The 17,674-nt window shown below is 36.9% G+C and overlaps 1 protein-coding gene and 1 long non-coding RNA gene across 9 annotated transcripts in view; both read right to left on the reverse strand.

The window, feature by feature from the left end:
* Positions 1-17,674, reverse strand: part of LOC127966565 (gastrula zinc finger protein XlCGF57.1-like) — a 164,763-nt gene that overhangs the window by 67,695 nt on the left and 79,394 nt on the right. The window lies entirely within an intron of this gene.
* Positions 10,408-17,674, reverse strand: LOC127966712 (uncharacterized). Of its 8 annotated transcripts, none has more exons than XR_008155683.1 (7): positions 17,265-17,634; positions 16,877-16,987; positions 16,365-16,514; positions 14,840-14,965; positions 12,646-12,751; positions 10,835-10,935; positions 10,408-10,692 (listed from the first exon to the last, which is right to left on the reverse strand). It is a non-coding gene; the product is annotated as an uncharacterized LOC127966712 (long non-coding RNA). The 8 variants fall into 8 exon arrangements; XR_008155684.1 differs by having other exon boundaries at positions 16,365-16,776; XR_008155686.1 differs by lacking the exons at positions 16,877-16,987; positions 17,265-17,634 and adding an exon at positions 17,643-17,674.

Here is a 17,674-nt window from a genome sequence, read left to right on the forward strand (position 1 = left end):
CACATGGACTCAAAAGCAAATTTGAAGCTCAATAGCATTTGAGGAGAAAGACTTGCAGTCATAAAACAATTTTAATGTGTTAATTTAGGTGTCAGCTACAATGCACACCTTATACATTTATATATATATTAAAATAAAGTGTTACTAAAGTTATATATATTGTTCTGTGTATGTGATTTCAAAGTCTAGATGGGTTGGATTAACCCTTTAACTGCCGTATCCCTTAAAACTTGATTGCCAGAGGGTTACTGTAAATGCTTATGCCCGCTGGGCACAGTTTTCCTGATGCCACCGGGGTGGCGTTGCACTGACGGCTTGAGCCCGCCATCGCTGCTTGCAGCTATATTTATTATTATTATTTATTATTATTATTTTTCTTCAAGGTTTCGGGGGCTTTTGGGGCCCTTAACATGCTCAAAAACTCTTGAAAATTGGCACACACATTGGAACCTGCGGCCATCAGGACGCCAAAGAGGCTGGGACCCGGGCGTGGCACAGGGGCTCTACAGCGCCCCCTGGAACACAGTCAGAAACCTTGAACCATAGCTCACACACACTTGCATGTATTTATATGAAACTCAGTACACTTACAACTTTTGCGCTTTATGTCATAGGCTCCGCCCAACAGGAAGTCAGCTATTCAGGGCTGTTTAAAAAAAGCATGCTCTGGAATTTGAAATACTCCTCTGAGGACTTTCAACTGTTTGCTTCGAAACTCGGTGAACATGATCTCAAGACATTGGGGATGAAAAATTGCGAGGGGATTTTTGATATCTCGAAGGGTTTGCCCGTGGCGTGGCGTTGAATTTAGGGCAAAAAATTAGAAACAGGAAATGCCTAATAACATCCACATACATTACCTGAGTTTGATCAAACTTCATCGGTTTGTTCGAAGTATGATACCGATCGTATATATGTGACTATTAAGAGTCAATGTTATAGCGCCACCAACTGGCAGCAGGAAATTGAGTCATTTTCAAAATGCTTTGAATTCAGCATCTTATTTTTACTCGATTTGCTTCAAACTTCATCAGAATAATGACAAAACATGGCCGATGTAAACCTGTTGTGGGAATATTGATATCTTATATATTGTTGCCATGGCAACGTGTCAAACGTGAATATTCTGTTATGGTGATTTTGAGGCAGATAACAACCTCAGATTTACATGAAACTCAAAACACATATCAGTATTATTGATAGCTAGACAATGGAAAAAGCTTTTACAAGGGCGTGGAAGAGGCACTCTATAGCGCCACCTTTTGTCAAAAGGCCAATATTCCACCAGGTGTGGCAGAATGGCTCTATAGCGCCACCTATACACTTTCAACGGAGTGCATATTCACTTTCAACGGAGTGCGTCTCGAGCTATGTTTCATGTACATGTACAAAAATCGGTACACACATGTAACACACCAATATCTACGAAAAAGTCTCTTGGTACAAAATCCGAATCCCAACAGGAAGTCAGTTATTTAGAATTTTCTCTGCACAATTGGCGTTGTTTTTGACATTTTCAGGGGTTGTACTTTAGCAAACTCCTCCTAGAGATTTATTCAGATCAACACCAAACTTGGTCAGTTAAATCTTAAGGCCTTTGAGATGTTAAATGGTGAAGATCTTGAGGTTTCGTTAAAGGGCGTATCCATGGCGGCCTGACAAATTTCGATGTTTCGCCATGAAAAAGGAAGTTGCTGTAACTCAGACATACAATGTCCAATCTGCCCCAAACTTCACATGTTGGATGAGACTCTTGACCTGAACAGATCTACATGCCCATATTCAGTTATAGTCATAGCGCCACCTATTGGCAACAGGAAGTGACACATTTTACACTGTGACAAACTACTCCTAGAAATTTGATGACATCAATGTCTTTTTTGTGGTCAGTCTAATCTAAAGACCTGTGTGATGTTTAGTTGTGAAGATCTTGAGTTTTTGTTAAAAGGCGTGTCCATGGCGCCGTAACGAAGTTCGATTTCTCGTCATGGGAATAAAAGATGCTATAACTCAGGCATAAAATGTCCGATCTTGATCAAACTTCACATGTGTGATAAGGGTCCTGGCCTGAACAGATCTGAAGGCCAATATTCCATCGGGTGTGGCAAAATGGCTCGATAGCGCCACCTATACACTTTCAACGGAGTGCGTATTCACTTTCAACGGAGTGCGTCTCGAGCTATGTTTCATGTACATGTACAAAAATCGGTACACACATGTAACACACCAATATCTACGAAAAAGTCTCTTGGTACAAAATCCGAATCCCAACAGGAAGTCAGTTATTTAGAATTTTCTCTGCACAATTGGCGTTGTTTTTGCCATTTTCACGGGTTGTACTTTAGCAAACTCCTCCTAGAGATTTATTCAGATCAACACCAAACTTGGTCAGTTAAATCTTAAGGCCTTTGAGATGTTAAATGGTGAAGATCTTGAGGTTTCGTTAAAGGGCGTGTCCATGGCGGCCTGACAAAATTTGATGTTTCGCCATGAAAAAGGAAGTTGCTGTTACTCAGACTTACAATGTCCAATCTGCCCCAAACTTCAAATGTTAGATAAGACTTCTGCCCTTAACAGATCTACATGCCCATTTTCAGTTATAGTTATAGCGCCACCTGCTGGCAACAGGAAGTGACATGTTGTATGCTGTGACAAACTACTAGAATTTTTTTGAGATTAATGTATTTTTTGTAGTCAGTCTAATCTAAAGGCCTGTGCAATGTTAACTTGTGGAGATCTTGAGTTTTTGTTAAAGGGAATGTCCATGGTGTCATGACAAATTTTGATGTCTCGCCACAGCAAGAGAAGTTGTTGTAACTCAGGCATAATTTGTTCGATCTTCCCCAAACTTCACATGTTCGATAAGAGTCCTGCCCTGAACTAGTGATGTGTCGTTCTTGAACGATTCGTTAATTTTGAACGAATCTTTAATGTGACTCGGGAAGAACGAGTCGTCTCGGGGAGTGATTCGTTCAGTCGCGCATGCGCATTATTCTATGGGTTCTAGTAGTAGTAATTCACCTGTCAGTCAATGCAGTCTTGAGCCGGAAAGAGAATTGATTAGTTCATAGTTCGGGTCTATCAGGTTTTTGACTCGTTCCTTGATCACGTGACAGCCCCATACGCTTACCCAATGCAGTCTGAGTCGGAAAGAGAATTGATTAGTTCATAGTTCGGGTCTATTGGGTTTTTGACTCGTTCCTCAATCACGTGACAGCCCAATACGTTAAACCCAATGCAGCATGAGCCGGAAAGAGAATTGATTAGTTCATAGTTCGAGTCTATCGGGTTTTTGACTCGTTCCTCAATCACGTGACAGCCCAATACGTTAAACCCAATGCAATATGAGCCGGAAAGAGAATTGATTAGTTCATAGTTCGAGTCTATCGGGTTTTTGACTCGTTCCTCAATCACGTGACAGCCCAATACGTTAAACCCAATGCAATATGAGCCGGAAAGAGAATTGATTAGTTCATCTCATGAGTCTTCGGGTCGAGTCGTTCCTTAATCACGTGACAGACCCATACGCTAAAACCAATAGACACTGACAGTAAAAGAATGCAGAGAATTGAATAGTTCATCTTTCGGTTCTTCGGGTTTTTCGTTCTTTTGTACTGTGATGTGACAACATTGGCTAGAGTAATTAGTTCATTTACAACTTTCCTTACAAAATGGGTGCGTAGTACTTATTTATTATTAGTATTATTTACTCTTACAGTAACGTGATGCATTTCTGGTTTCAAATTGTTATTTTTAATTTCTGCCATGGTGGTACTTTTCCATAACACTGAATGTGGAAATAAAGAGTTGGTTATGCTTAAAATGTTGATCTTTTTTTCTGTCTGTTTGTTTGTTTGTTTTTGTTTAGTTGTGCAGTTATTAAATCAGATTGTCTGTGTAAACCATACTTTTGTAACATATGACACTTTATAAACATTAAAAACACTGTACATACTTTTGAATGGTTGTTTGTTGTTTATTACAGAAAAGCTTTGTAACAAAGAGGACAACTATTCCAAAATAAATTAAAATAATAAAAATGTAAATAATTAAAAATGAAATTAAAATTAAAAGATAATAAAGCCACAGGGTCTAATAACCTTAACAAATGAACTTTAAAAATACAATATAAAAAAAAGAAAAACTAAATATTGCACAACAAGCTATTCCCAAAATAATTTTAAACCATTTGAATAAAAAATAAATGAAAATTAAGAGATACTAAAGCTACGGAGCCTTATAACAATAACAAATTACCTTTTAAAATCACAACAACAAAAATATTGCACAACAAGCTAGTCTTTTTCTAAATAAATAAAAATAAATAAGCTTTAAAATAAATAACACACTGTGGCTATATTTTTAGGACTTGCTTTAAGGCATGTTTACATTATTTAAAAAAAAACAAGCTCCCTGACCTTGGATGGGCTGAGTCTGTGAGTTCTTCTATCTGAGATAATCTGCCCAGTTTTAGAAAAAAAAATTCAGATGGCACGGATGTGGCCACAATGCAAAGTGTTGTCTTTGTGACTTCAGAAAGGCTTGTGTATACTGGTGAACATCTCCTCCACCAGGCCAGAGGGTCTGATGTGCGGGGTAAGAGTGGCTCTGCAAGGTTGGCCATCATAGCATCTGAGGTCTTAGAAGAGGTAGCAGAAGGCCTCAAGCTTGCTACCCTCTCGTCAAAGTCTTCCCAAAACATGGCCCCTGCACTGGCAGTGCACCAGGATCTGAAACTCCTCACTCTGAGCTGGGTTAAAACTGTTAAAGCTGAAGTTATCATAACCTTAATGTCTTTAACATTAATAATTCAAATTCAAAATGTTATTTGCTTTTAATGTATGTCATTATGTCCTTTTTTGAGCAATCTTCTTATACATATATTACACCAATATGTCAAGTCTGCCTAGGAAAAGCAATTATTATACCAGCAAACTCAAAATTGGAGTAAAAATGAACAAACTAGTCTATAAATACTTTTTATTGTAAGCTTGGATTATTATATTATTATATAGCCTAGTGTTTATTTACCGATAGACAGTCGAGAAGACAAATTAATCAACATTTTATTTATAACAGGGTTTTTTTTATTTATAAAATAATAACAAACCACAGACCCTCAACAAACAGTAACAAAAACACAGTGACAGAAATGTCAGAAATAGCGTATGGGTCTGTCACGTGATTAAGGAACGAGTCAAACTCGACCCGAAAGACTCATGAGATGAACTAATCAATTCTCTTTCCGGCTCAAGACTGCGTTAGTTTTGCGTATGGGGCTGTCACGTGATTAAGGAACGAGTCAAACTCGACCCGAGACCCGAAAGACTCATGAGATGAACTAATCAATTCTCTTTCCGGCTCAAGACCGCGTTAGTTTTGCGTATGGGGCTGTCACGTAATTAAGGAACGAGTCAAACTCGACCCGAAAGACTCGTCAGATGAACTAATCAATTCTCTTTCCGGCTCGAGACCGCGTTGGTTTTGCGTATGGGGCTGTCACGTGATTAAGGAATGACTTAAACCCGAAGACTTCTTGTCAGATAAGAGGTGAGATGAGCTAATCACAGACTGAAGACCCAGGTAAAGAATGAGTATTTTTTTCTTTATCTCATAGCATTTTAGTTTTGAATTGTTTGTAGTGTGATCAACGTTTGCGTAAGTACTAGATGTGTTGGGGAGGTAGCACTTAATATTTTAATAACATTTTGCTAAAATGAACGAAATGACTCGAAAAAAGATTCGTTCATTTTGCTGAACGAGACTCAAAAGTCTGAGTCGGTAAAATGATCCGAACTTCCCATCACTACCCTGAACACATCCGAAGGCCAATAGTCAATTATAATGAGAGCACCACCTGCTGGCAACACAAAGATTGGCACAAATATGGAGTAAACTTTGATATATTCCACTTATATTTATGAGTTTAAATGCATGTTTCTCACCGTTCACCTATTTACTAAAGCCACTCGCTGCCGGTGAGCCCGTGTGCGAGGGCCCGTTCATCGCTGCTTGCAGCTTTAATTAATAATTATAATTACGTTATACTATGATATCGAACAAGTTAGAGAACTGCATTTGAAGCTACTTCATTCAGCTAGATATAGAACAAATGTAGATTTACATGAGAGCTAGTCCGTCTGCATTTTACACAAGACATCATCGTTTCACAAAATATACGGATAGATACAGTTAGCTGAATGGATGCATACCTTTTTATCAGAATGCAAGCGAGTTCGACATCTCTCTGTAGTTTCAGCTTGTCACGAAGCTCTCTCTATCTTGGAAATGCAACTCCAATATTTACCCGTGTCTTGTTGCTTCTCTTGTCCCAAAACCATCTCGGGTCATTTATTTAATCCGTACGTTTGCGCTTCACGGAACGTGCAGGCAAAGCATAATCATGATCCATAACTAAGTTATTGATTGAGGTTTAAATACGAATATAAACAATATAAATATATAATAGTCTCGATAAAGGCTACTACTTTTTCTTCTTCGTCTCGTATTTGTTTCTCTTCACCTTTGTATTTGGCGGTTCCACAGGAAGTTAGATAAACTAGAGGGGTCAAAGTTTATATGACGTCATAGACGGGCGACAAAACGGAAATAAAGAAACGTGCCGTGTCTTCGAATTAAACTATAATTTTCTCCGGATTTGAAAGTTTGTGGAAACTGTCGGGATGATGTAAGTACACAACTGAAAAATATATATAACATACATATAGTGATTTCTGCTATTTTTAAAGCAGAAAAATTACATATTGCGCCTTTAAGTGTTGGGGTGGGCAAGCAATGCAAATCATTCTGAGTTAATTTTACTTTTTAAGTAACAATACTTACATTTATCCAGTATAAGGTAAACAGCCTTCTCCAAAGACCAGATCTTCGAGAAGCTGCCCGACGTCTCCTCTGTGCAGATATGACTGCAAACATTTTGCTAACGCAGCCACTGTATAGTTATGATTCTGATTAAAACAGTGTAACTGGGGGCTCTGAAAACACTGCTTGTGAATAATTTGTAAATATTGCAAACTTTCATCTGAATACATTAAGTTTTTAATAAATAGACTTCTGCACTTTGTTTCCAACCCCACTGTTATTGAACTGTAAAGTGAAAATATTGTATGTTATTTTGTTTTGCATTCAGTTTTCAGTTAAAGATATTTAACAAGCTGATATTTTATGAGTATTTAGTACAGGACCATACAGAAAGCGCACAAGTGGGACAGAGAGGAGGGGACTGCATCAGAAAGGACCTAGAGCTGGGACACTTTCAAGGATCACCCGAAGCACAACCACACTATATGCACGAGGCTGTTGGTTCTGACATTTTATCAGAATTTGAAGAAGCATTTAATATTTTAAGTTGAAATGTATTTCATTGAAGTTAGGGTTTTTCCTTTAAGGATTATAAATTTTATTTTTTATGTCTTAATAAATGTCAGGATATTTTATTTGGGTTGTTCTTCTATAATTAAAAAAAAAACATTCATGCACAAACACTGTAAGATAAAGTCTGGGATTATATTCATCTGTTTTATACAGAATGTTTAAAAAATAAAACTTGTTTAAAAAAAAATTGAGCACATGGTAGTTTTCTGAAGTTGGTTGTAAAGCCATTACTGCCAGTGATTTAGAATTTTTTTTTTACCTTTATGAATGTATAGGGTTGATCTAAATGCAAATTATTTAACGTACAGTTGTGTATTCACCCATGTTCAAAGGTAATGTTAAGACAATTAGAAAAATCTAAACAAATCCAATGTTTACTGGATTATGGACGACATGGATTTTGATTTACGGGTTAATCAATGTTAAAATGCTGGCTAGACCTGCTAAGAGAGGAACACGAACCAGCGCTCAGTGCAGTTTGGAGTCTGGCACTTTAACAAGCAGGGGATCAACAGGCTACATCCCAGATAGCACACGTACGTCGCGGAGACGTCTGCTGAAGAGCGCATCATCTGATAAACATCGGATTCCTTTTTTATAGTCGTATTTTGATCGTCTGTAGATCGTCTGTTTGAGCTGTTAAATGAAACGTCTTCCCTACCTCTAAATGACATCTATACGACGTATCTTTATCACCCGAAATATGCCGGCATGTCCGGTCGAGAACTGGAAGCTGCTATACTTGATTAATTTAAAGGGAAATACTTGAAGAAATAACGATCATTTAAAATCCATGTTCTGTGATTTGCTCTTAGTACAATAACGTATATAGCATGTTTAAAAGCAAACATCACATTATTTTGTAGACATACATTTATTTATTAAATGTATTATATTCCATTGATGTTTTCAAGGAGACACAAACACTTTTTCTTTACTTATGTGCACAGAATTACACTGTGCGCTTTCGTTAACATTAATGTCTAAATGATCAGACAAAAGGTGACATACTTTACTGGAAACAAACAAGAACAAAAGCACAAAAAAAAAATGTTTTAACAACGCAATCCATCATGCACTTTTAAATCGGTTTGTCTAACTGTCCCTGTCAATGAAGATAAACCATGTGGAAGTTATTTTGTACAGCGCGTTAAGATCATTGACTATTTGTAGGTTTTAAGTGTTCAACATTTCAAGATTAGTGATTGTACTTACACACACACACACACACACACACACACACACATATATATGTTGAGCAAGTTACTCCAAATAAACTACAGTATGATTATTTTGTACTTCAAGTGTAATAACATTACTGTACTATTTACACACTTGTAAATGTTAAACTTGAGATGTTTGTTAAATTCACTATTGTTTTAGACAAATGTTCATTAGTCTATACAGTATTTAATGCAATTACTGTACATCCTGCCTATAAGTTAACTACAGCATAATAATGAGCAATAGACTACTCAATAATTAGTCACACCAACACCTGTCTACATAACTATATAACTTCCTGGAAAGTTCAGCTTCAAGCCTTCTCAAACACTACTGAACCTGCTATTTGTGGTCTTCAGGAGCACTGGTTAACTACTGGCAGGGCTGTTGGAGCAATGTTGAATTTGACAGAATTGATCACCCTGATTATTATAATTAAGGGGTGATTCATGGCTTTAGTTCATGTAGTTCTTTACCTCCACAGCATTAAAAATGTGGAATGTACACCCAGCCATGGCTTACCTTACATATTACATTTAATATTTTACTTAAAAGCACCATTAATATGGTTTCAGTATCTACCGAGAATGGTTACAAAGACACTCATTCTGCGCAGCACCGCTTAAATTATGACAAAGTATGGTGAGAGCAATTCAAAAGTACAGGTCCTTCTCAAAAAATTAGTCTGGAGTAGAAACATCCAGAGCCACCGTGCACAGGCGTGTGCAGGAAATGGGCTACAGAGAAGCAGCACTGGACTGTTGCTCAGTGGTCCAAAGTACTTTTTTCGGATGAAAGCAAATTTTGCATGTCATTTGGAAATCAAGGTGCCAGAGTCTGGAGGAAGACTGGGGAGAAGGAAATGCCAAAATGCCTGAAGTCCAGTGTCAAGTACCCACAGTCAGTGATGGTCCGGGGTGCCATGTCAGCTGCTGGTGTTGGTCCACTGTGTTTTATCAAGGGCAGGGTCAATGCAGCTAGCTATCAGGAGATTTTGGAGCACTTCATGCTTCCATCTGCTGAAAAGTTTTATGGAGATGAAGATTTCGTTTTTCAGCACGACCTGGCACCTGCTCACAGTGCCAAAACCACTGGTAAATGGTTTACTGGCCATGGTATTACTGTGCTCAATTGGCCTGCCAACTCTCCTGACCTGAACCCCATAGAGAATCTGTGGGATATTGTGAAGAGAAAGTTGAGAGACTCAAGACCCAACACTCTGGATGAGCTTAAGGCCGCTATCGAAGCATCCTGGGCCTCCATAACACCTCAGCAGTGCCACAGGCTGATTGCCTCCATGCCACGCCGCATTGAAGCAGTCATTTCTGCAAAAGGATTCCCGACCAAGTATTGAGAGCATAACTGAACAATTATTTGAAGGTTGACTTTTTTTGTATTAAAAACACTTTTCTGTTATTGGTCGGATGAAATATGCAAATTTTTTGAGATAGGAATTTTCGGTTTTCATGAGCTGTATGCCAAAATCATCAGTATTAAAACAATAAAAGACCTGAAATATTTCAGTTGGTGTGCAATTAATCTAAAATATATGAAAGTTTAATATTTATCATTACATTATGGAAAATAATGAACTTTTATCACAATATGCTAATTTTTTGAGAAGGACCTATATATGAAGCCGTCTTATTGCTCTCATGGTACTGTGATGTCATACTTCGATCGGTCTGCACAGCACTGCTTCAAGTCAAACACACCTATTATCTCTTCTAGGGAAAGATTAAGTGAAGTTGCTTTTAAATAATAAACTTGAGATATATTCAATACAAATATTAAAAACATTTTAATAACTGAATGGACAAAGGTAGGCAAGACCATGCTACATTGTGAACAGTAACAAATCAGGGAAACTGTTTGGCAAGACTAAATTATTTGAGTTGGATATTGTGTAGAGATTATGTTGTGAATGGCATCTCTCTCCAGAACAGAAATCCATAATATTGGCAGTATGCAGGGTGCAGACACTGGTGATGGACTGTGATGAGACACAGGTGAGGGAATGATCGTGACCAGGGCTGAATCTGGGTGTCTTAGGAGATCACAGGCTGGTCTGTCCTAAGGTATTGGTGAAGAAAAGAAACAGAGTAAGAGCATTTTATGTAACAATGTTCACAAAAAGAGCATCACATCATATAAAACACATTATTATTCTTTAGTTTGGGTTAAACTAATTAATTTTACTGTGTTGGAACATTACCAGCTATGCTAATGATGTCTCTATGTGTTTCTCTGTTTCTGTTGGATCTTCATCCCGTGGTAACTAGGATTTACACAAGCTCCAGTCTGGATCTAGAACACCTGAGAAGAGACAATGCTGACCTTCAGAGGACCTCAGATGATGCTAACCCAGAGACAACAACAGAACTAACAAATATTGCTACAAGTGTTACTGCATTATATAATAATTGCTGTTAATAATGTTCATTGTCTGGTTGACTACGTCTTTGATTAATTTTTCTGAAAAATCCTGTCATATGCACATAAACTGACAGTCACCACTTATAAGCTACTACTAAATATTTTAGAAACGTAATTTTCTGTAAAGTTGCTTTGTAATGATTTGTATCTTAAAAAGCGCTATACAAATAAACTTGAATTTAATTGAATTAAAAAGATACTTTAAATCTGACATTAAAAACCACCAGTAGGTGACAGCAGGTAACTGTTAATAAGTGAGTAATTAAAACAGTTGATTCATTCAGGAACAAAAAGCCTTCATGTTGCTTAGAGACGCAAAACAGCACTGTGGCTTTGTTTGGAATTATTTTTGTTGGTGAAATAGTGCAAAAACGTAAGTCTCTTAATAGAACGTATAGTTTATGAAACTGTTGTTAAAAAAAAAAAAAAATTACATTTATATATGGTCATTTTTTTGAGGAAAAAAAAGGCACTGCCATGTGAAATTTACCAAAATTGATTAACTATATTTAAGAGGTATTAATATACACATGTTCTTCCCCCGATGTCTTTTAATAGACTGAATCATGCAGTGCACATTCTAAATGAACACACGTAATGCATACACTCTGTAGGTGTTTTCAATGACTACGTTTACATGCAGCCAATAACCCGTTCAAAACTGGGATATTAGCAATAACCCGGTCGCGCACGGCCATGTAAACACCGGCAAAAACCCGGATATGCTCATATCCCGGTTTTTAAAAACCGGGATATTATACCTGGGGTACCCCTTTTCTAACCCGAATATTTGGTCTTGTAAATGCGTTTCGGCATATCCCCATCAAAATGTGTGTTCTGCGCATGTTCTATTCGCAAGGAATCTTGGTCTTTTGAGTCTTTGGATACAGGAAGACGAATCGGATATGACGCATATTGCGTCTTACGTCCAGACGCTAACCGTGCGTCGCCGTTTACATCGGGATATTGCCCGACTGATTACACATTCCATGTATACAGGAGTAACTCTCTCTGCTCACACATGTAAAACGGGTTATCCCGAATGTTTCAGAAACCCAAATAGTGACCTTAACCCGACCATAACCCGAATTTAACAGCTTGTAAAGGTAGTCAATGTTTTTTTTTTTTTGCGTTGTTAGAATATTGTTCAAGATAGCTCACTTGTCAAGGTATTACTTTACTATATCATGTTTATGTGTGCCATTTTATTTGTTCTATCTGAAGTCTCTCACAAAGAGTGAGCCTCAGCGCAAACTTGTATTCTTCAATTCACTCTGATGATGCAGGGGAAGAAAAAAAAAAAATATTCGGTCTGTCCAATGAATATAAACAGTCATTAGGTCCATCAGACTGAAGTGACCAAATATATTTAAGACCTATCTTATCTTAATTTAAGACATTTAAATACTTTTTAAGGCCTTATATTAGGAAAACGCTATTTAAGACATTTTAAGACTTTTTGAGGACCTGCAGACACCCTGAATATAGCGGTTAAATATAGTGGTTATCAAATTGATCAGAAAAATTAAAATTATTTGCAGCTTAAAACAAACTATTCACTGACCAACAACACAATCTTTAATTTATTACCTCATCCGAGTGATATAAGAGGTTCAATAGTTGAGGATGGAGGAGAGGGTCCTCACCAGGTCTGGTTTCCACAGCTGGTGCAGCCAAGGCAGAAGAAACAGGGAAACTAGAGAAAAAGAAAATGTGTGCCAGACACATCACTCATATATCAAAAGGAATAAATATAATACACAGTTAATAATAATAATAATAAAAAGTGTTTTACAACAAGGTGTCCACATTGAGTCTGTGGGTTGCCATTGTAAAAATCACTACATCCAACATCCACAGTAAACCAGGAATCAAGCCTGTATTAACAGTTACAGAAATAATAGAATATAATAACAATTGTTTGTTATGAAGCTATGGTAATTTTTGCATTTATCTCCATACTAAATGTGTTCAGGTTACCGTTTTTCATGAATACCAGACTTGTAGAGAAAAGTTGTTTTTTTTCTTACTGTGTAGTGAAGAGGCATTTATGGTTTTACATGTGGCTACCATGACCTAAAAATGTTTAGTACTATGGAATATGGTGAGTTTTAATGAGCAAATATAAAGAAAAGCAAAAGCTATAAAGACCCAACTCAGAGAAGCTGTCAGAATACTAAATATTTTCATATATATATATTTTTTTTAAGACTTAACACAGATGTTGTTTAAACAAATTTATATTTCACCCAACTTAACTTGAGTGCTTTACTGCCAAATATCCAATTTCATATAGAGAAAAAATTATTAATAAAAATTACCATTGCCACTGTGGCAAATTGTGTGGCACTGAAATATTCAGGGCAAGTGTAATGTGACACACAGAGAGAAAACGATAAATGTACACATTTCAATATTTTCATACTCTTTTAGTACTGACTGTCAAATTACATTTAAAATGCCTAATAAATATAATAACTAATAAAATAAACAAATTTTAAAATATCTTCAACATATGGTGAAAAAAACACCCATTACATTTACAAATAAACAGAGGTAGCAAACAAGTAACCTTTGACATTATGTCCTTGAGGTAACCCTCACCCTAAAAAAAAAAAAACATCTGATCTAAGCAATATTAAACCATTAAACTGTAGCAATATTTATAACAACTCTAAACATCAACACATTGTGTTTCTTGTATTAAGCTCAGGAAAAATAATTAAAAAAATAAAAAAAATATATGAATGAATGTCACGTGACCGTAGGCTACATATATGCGATGACCGTTGTAATTTGTATCAGATGACCGTTGTGATTTCCTCAGCCTACTGTACCCTCAACATTTTTTGATTATTTTCCCCACATTAATAACCTGTAAATAGAACCATTTGTATATATTAAGTTCCTGTTCATTCATTACATGTCTTTCTACTACTGTTGTTTTAAAAGTTAATTAGTCGTCTTTAAGTTTGTTTGTAGTTTGTCGTCAGTTCGTCAAGTGGTTGGTAAGTAACATTTATTTGGATTAATCAGCCTTTTGATATCTTTACGTTTGATTATATTCGAGATAAGAATCATTATACATGTAAAACACATACACTTAAATACAAACAACCTAACTTAAACTAAATACTGAAATGTTAAGGGCGCTTTTTTCCCCTCGCGAAAACAGCTGATGTACGTTACGTCATCAAATTCACTTCAACGCCATTCTGAGCGAATCCAATCATCGGTCGGGCGGGAAAATCTGAAGCGCTGCCCTGTTCAATACTGATTGGCTATGGCCTATTGGTACTGAGGAATATAACGTAGAAATGTAAAATGTTGCTATACATTGCACTTGCACTGAATCCAAAATCCATCGCTCTGTACCCTCAAATAGTATACTTTTCAGGGACACCCATTTGTGATGGTCCAAAAACTAAGTGGACAATCAAGTGCACTTGTATTTTACACCGCAATAACAAGTAAGATTTACACTCAGCGGCTTTTCGAAATTGCTCACTAGTTTTCATTCATTCCTACAAGTTTGCTTTAGTATTGGACGTCGTAATGGGCTATCTCGGATTGATTTAGACCCACCAGCTCTGACAAATGTAAGGCAAGTCAACCATGAACAGAGGCTCCGAGCTAACGTAATAACAGCGGCCCGGATCAAGTTACACAAGCACTAAACGTATATGATGTCCAGTTAACATACACGAAATCACAAAAAGTCCTGTTCAGTGACAACAGTTTAACAAACTCACGGTTGCGGGATTTCGTTTCAAGTTCACCTTACCAAACCATTCAGACTTCGCTTGTACCATGACGCTGATCAATTTTCTCAGTTGAATAAGGCTTTGAACCCGTGCCATGTTGTTCTTGCAGCGCGACATCAGCACCTACCAGCCAATCGAATGCCTTGCTTGAAACAGAGGAAACCCAATTAAAATCTCGCGAGACACTAAGCGCCATTCAACTCTCACCTGAAGATTAGATAGACACCAAGCAAGGCATTATTGTTATTGTTGCATAAGATTTCTATTTTAAATAAGTGCTATTGTTTTTAACTTTTATCAAAGAATCCTGAAAAATGTTCACTGGTTTCAAAAGAAAATAAATAAATAAATAAATAAATAAATAAATAAATACATAAAACACATATACTAAGCTGCACAACTATTTCCAACACTTATAATAAATCATCATATTAGAAGGATTTCTGAAGGATCATGTGACACTGAAGACTGAAGTAATGATGCTGAAAAACCAGCTTTGCATCTCAGAACAATTATATTATATATATATTATATATCAAAGTATATTAAAATAAGACACCTATATTTTTAATTTCCAAAAATATTTCACAATATTACCTTTTTCCTGTGATCACATGATACTTTGGAAATCATTTTAATACGCTGATTTGATGCACACAATTGTGAAAAGATTTACATTGAATATATTTACAGTGAAAATGTATTTTCATAAAATAAACAGTCTTACGTAATACCATTTCTTTCAAACACATGAAAATCTAACCAGTACCGAACTTTTGTCTGTGTAAATGTATAATTATATGTGAACAGATCTCTTAGGTGCAACTGATGTTTTAAAAGAACACTATGTGATGAAAAGAGAATTTAATCTATGTTTAAACCTCAATTACAGAAGACTGTCAATCTCTGATTAAAGTTTAGATATGTAATAGTATATTTATGTAGTCATTTTAAATTTCAGCATTTAACTATGTCCTTTGTTTAATTTGACTACAGAAAGTTATCCATTACCATCCGTCAACCAACTAAAGGTATGTACATTATGTTAATGCATATGACTTGGTAGGCCAGTAAACAAACAACAAAAAAATAGGTTTGTTTGTATTAAGGTCTTAATACTATGGCTTCAAATGAACCATCCTATTGGACACTAAGACGGAAAGCAAAGGACAAGGTAGATCAGCAACTGCAGACAATACAGGCAACAACTTGGGGGAAAGAATTGGGTTGGATGCACAGTAAAACCGGTCAAGGTCAAAATGATGATGAAGATACATTCATGGACTGTCTCTCTCATGTCGATGAGACTGAAGATGTCAGAAGTGTTCTTGATGTCAGTGAATCAGACACAGAATCAGATCCAAATTCATTAAATGATGATTTGGCATCCTTGCTACTGAACACAAACTCAAACATGTGGCATTGAATTCATTGCTCAACATTCTACGGCTACACAGTTTAAATCTGCCAAAAGACTCGAGGACATTGCTAGGAACTGTGCGTTTAAACCCTGAAATACAAGACAAGGCTGGTGGCCAGTATTACCATCTTGGAGTGCTGAATTCAATTGCAGAGGTGCTACATCAGAATGTTGACATTCTGCGCAACATTCACACACTGGAACTTCAGGTCAGCATTGATGGTTTGCCACTCTATAAGAGCTCAGCATCACAGTTCTGGCCCATCCTAGGGACACTGCAAAACATCAAACAAGAGGAACCAGTGACAATACGTTTATTTTGTGGCACAAGTAAACCTACATCCCTAGCAGAGTACCTTCAAGAATTCATCTCTGAAGTAAATTAATTAGCTAAAGGATTTGAATTTGATGGAGTGATGTTAAATTTAATACTCTCTTTCGATGGTCTGTGATGGACCTGCCCGTGCATTCCTGAAAAATTTTAAAGGTCACACAGGCTATCACGGATGTGAAAAATGCACACAGGATGGTTTGTACCTAGAAAATAGAATGACATTTCCAAGAACTGACATGCCTTTAAGAACTAATGAGAGCTTCAGAAATAAGACAGATGCTGATCATCATCATGGTCCATCACCTCTTGAAGAAACATCCCTAAACATGGTCTCTGGTTTCCCCCTCGACTACATGCACCATCATGAGACGGCTTCTTCTCTTGTGGCTGAAGATGGGTCCTCTGACTTGTAGGCTGTCAGGATTTCAAATAAACACATTGTCAGAAAGACTGTTAAATGCTCGGAGAAGTGTGCCCATGGAGTTTGCAAGGAAACCAAGGGCACTGAGAGAAATTGATAGGTGGAAGGCAACAGAGTTTAGGCAGTTTTTACTGTATACCGGACCTGTCATGATGAAAGATCTCCTTAACACACAGGTATACAGAAATTTCTTGCTACTTTTTGTGGGAATCTTCATCCTGAGCAACAACAGTTCGATTGAAGAATACTGTGATTATGCCAATGACATACTGGTGCTCGTTGTCTCTCACTTTGGTCAACTGTATGGTCCACAATTCTTGTCCTACAATGCACACTGTCTTGTACATCTTGCAGATGAAAGCACTGAAGTTGTCAAGGACACCATGCTTTTTCGCATCAAGTATGAGAATCACCTAAACAAACTCAAAAGACTTCTGAGGAAACCAACATGCCCTCTGAGTCAAATAATAAAAAGACTCTCAGAAATGCAAAGATGCTGCAAAAAAACTCACAATATAAAGAGTTGAGAACAAGCCAACACACTCTGAAATTGGATCAGGCAAACAGTCACGTTTGCATTGGCGGCAAAGTTGCTAAGCTGCAAAACATCATTTCATTAAGGGATGAAATGTATGTAGCTTACAATACCTTCAACCACCAGGAATCCTTGTTTGACTATC

Source organism: Carassius gibelio, chromosome A4 (assembly GCF_023724105.1).
Source record: "Carassius gibelio isolate Cgi1373 ecotype wild population from Czech Republic chromosome A4, carGib1.2-hapl.c, whole genome shotgun sequence".
Taxonomy (NCBI): domain Eukaryota; kingdom Metazoa; phylum Chordata; class Actinopteri; order Cypriniformes; family Cyprinidae; genus Carassius; species Carassius gibelio.